Here is a 2,972-nt window from a genome sequence, read left to right on the forward strand (position 1 = left end):
GCAGAGGAGCAATAATAATAAAAGTGCTGATTTGGAATTTAATGGTGTTCCTGAGCTCTCTCCTGTGGGGCCAGGATGTGGGTTAAATTCGCTCCCTCTATTATTGAAAAAAAAAATGTGAAGGGAGGCTAAGCAGTGGAGAGCAGAGAAAAGGAACCCAGGGAGATCACGCAGTTTCCTCTGATCTCTCTCGGGGCTGCTGTCATCTCATCAGCCTCATTTAATTATAGAGGCAGAAATTGGGCCACTGCCAAAATAAACAGTACTGGGCACATGCGAGGCTTCCTGATAAGGGCTGCACTTATCTGTGAGCAGAGTTGCTCAGAGAAATGGGGAATGACTTACTGACTTACTGCCGGAACTTGGGGCCCTTGTAAACCATGTCCACTAACTCTGGGGCTCCTCTATCAGTGGCAGGGCCTTGTCCCTGCCAGCATGTTTACTGCGCACATTCGGTTTCTCTTCCTGAATGAAAGGATGGGGGAACCAGTCTGTCTCTGGCACCCTAGATTAAAGTATCTAAAATATATCTATGCTTAGATGCATTTGTACTGTCCATTGTGCTTGTGACATGCTATGCAACCATGGCCCTGCTGTGTCAAATTACTTTTACAATCCTCTAGATGGAGAGTTTTAAGCATTTAAGAGAAACCATGTGAAGAGAACTCACAATTATTGCTGCTAAGAATCAAATTCTACTTTTACTTGCTTGTTTAATTCAAATTTAATGTCAGACTCTCTGAGCCCTTACTGTGCTGGGTACCCTGCCAAGTTCTGTAAGTTTTCTAAGAGAGCGCCTGGCCCTCTGGGAAGCCCTGTGTGACCCACTGGAAAGCCCCATGTTGAGGTGGGAGACAAGACAAGACAGACACATGAGTTCTGTCCAAAGTTTGCCTTTGGAAATGTGTCCCGTCCCCTCACATGTCAAAAATTTAAAAAAACTTCCATATTGTGTGCATGTAGGATATATTCCTAATGATAAGTGGATTTGAGAAATACCATCTTCTGATAGACTTACAATATTTTTATGGATCTTTTGAGAGATCATTTTTATTCCATAAAATGAGTTTTAAAGTTGTATTATTTGTTCAGTCAAAACTTAGAGTCAATGCTTCTCACATCCTTTGTTGGGCCCTCGGCAGACTTCATGGGGTTAAAATGGAGGTTATTTACCACGTTTACTTTGTGTCTGTTTTTGCTTTAATGATTACATATTTTTTTCATCACTTGGAAGCTCCAAGTTGGTTAACTTTGGGCGGGGAGATGTTTATCTTTTGTTGTTTCTGGGTAGTACAGCCTACTGCCTTTGCCTGTTCTGGAGGGGTAGAAGAAAGTCATTAGTGTTAGAGTCAAACATTAACCCCATGACCTGCTTGTTTATATCTCTACTGTAACTTTGTTTTGCTTGGATTTCTGAGGTTAGTCAAAGCAAATATATGTGCAATCTTGAGATGGTTGTGTATAAACTAAAACATCTTTTGTCAAAATTGCTGTTAATACATTCCTTCAGATAAAAGCCTTAAAGAAAACTAACTACTGATAGTAATGGAGAGCTAGTTCTTAAAAGCTTACGAGGAATTACAGGACTTTTGTGTTGCCTCTCATTTACCACTTACCCTGTAGCACATGAGGTGTGTGGGGGGGTGGTCCTTCCCCTGTCCCAACTTAAGTGCATGGTATAGTCGTTTGTCATGAAGAGACACTATTGTATGAAAACAATAACTGTGCTTTGTGTTGGTTAACACCTAAATATTCTAAAATAGCATTAGTTTCATTAGTTTAGGTATTGCTTGTGGCATCATAAAGTATAAATATTTGGTTTCAAATAAATTGTATATGCTAAATTTCCTATATGTATATTAATCTAATTATTAGGAAAAGCTATATAGTGTTTAGCACTATTGAGTATGATATTTGACAACACTTTAAAAATTACACTGGTATTGTTTTCCTATTTTAAAAAAGACTTTATCTTGGTAAGATAACACCTGCATTTCTAGAATGGACTGTTCATGTTAAGGTAGGGAGGAATTTGATCTACATTACAAGGCCAGCTACCAACTATGCTAGACATCATATGAATAGATCGTTGCTAATGGTTGGCTTCAGTATTTAGTATTTTATTTTAATAAGTTTTGTCCCCTCCATATCAATGCTAATTACAACAGTCTGAGTCATGCTGCAGAAGACAGAATCATTTTTTTATAAGTCTGAGGCTCTGTTAAGAAAGCAAGGCCACTTTCTCCAAGGTGCGCAGCAGCAGACAGTCTCCATTTTTTAAGGTACAGCTGCACTTCAGAAGCCCTGTTCTAATTCCCAGAGAATCCCTTTTTCCTTGGGGATTTCCCCCTAATTGTTCCCAGTGTTTTCATGTCAAGTAATAGATGGGTTTTGTTATAGATCTTTATAGTAAAATGAACCATCAGGCAAATTCTACCATTTAATCATGCGTCTGCTTTACTTACCAGAGCTCCAGCAGAATCATTCAGAATTGTCTACTTAGTACCTATCATTTTGTGGATTTTGCTTTTCTAGGGCAAGCATGTCCAACTCAAAGGCTAACACCGGCCAAATAAACAAGGTTTAAGTGTATGTGGGCCGCAAAAAAACAAAAAAAAAAACTTCAATTTTCAAAGAAATGTAGGTTTATTTTGATAGAGACGTGCTGAATATAAAGGGCTGAAATAAACGAGTAATCGTTAACATAAAATAACAGGACATTTTAATAAAAATTAATATTTTTTCTTGAACATTAACTTATTAGACACTGAATTAATAAGTGTAACACAAATAAGCCTATTTTTCTTGTTCTCCAAAAGCAAAATATTTCTTGTTGCACACATTAAACAAGTCAGTATAAGACTAATGATGTGGCAATCAGCTGCTAAAATATTCGCTGCTAGTATTAGTGGAGAAAATGGTGCGCCTGCTTGTAGGCACGTAAGGGTAATGAATGCAACCCAATTATAGTA

This window comes from Myotis daubentonii, chromosome 1 (assembly GCF_963259705.1).
Source record: "Myotis daubentonii chromosome 1, mMyoDau2.1, whole genome shotgun sequence".
NCBI classification, from domain to species: domain Eukaryota; kingdom Metazoa; phylum Chordata; class Mammalia; order Chiroptera; family Vespertilionidae; genus Myotis; species Myotis daubentonii.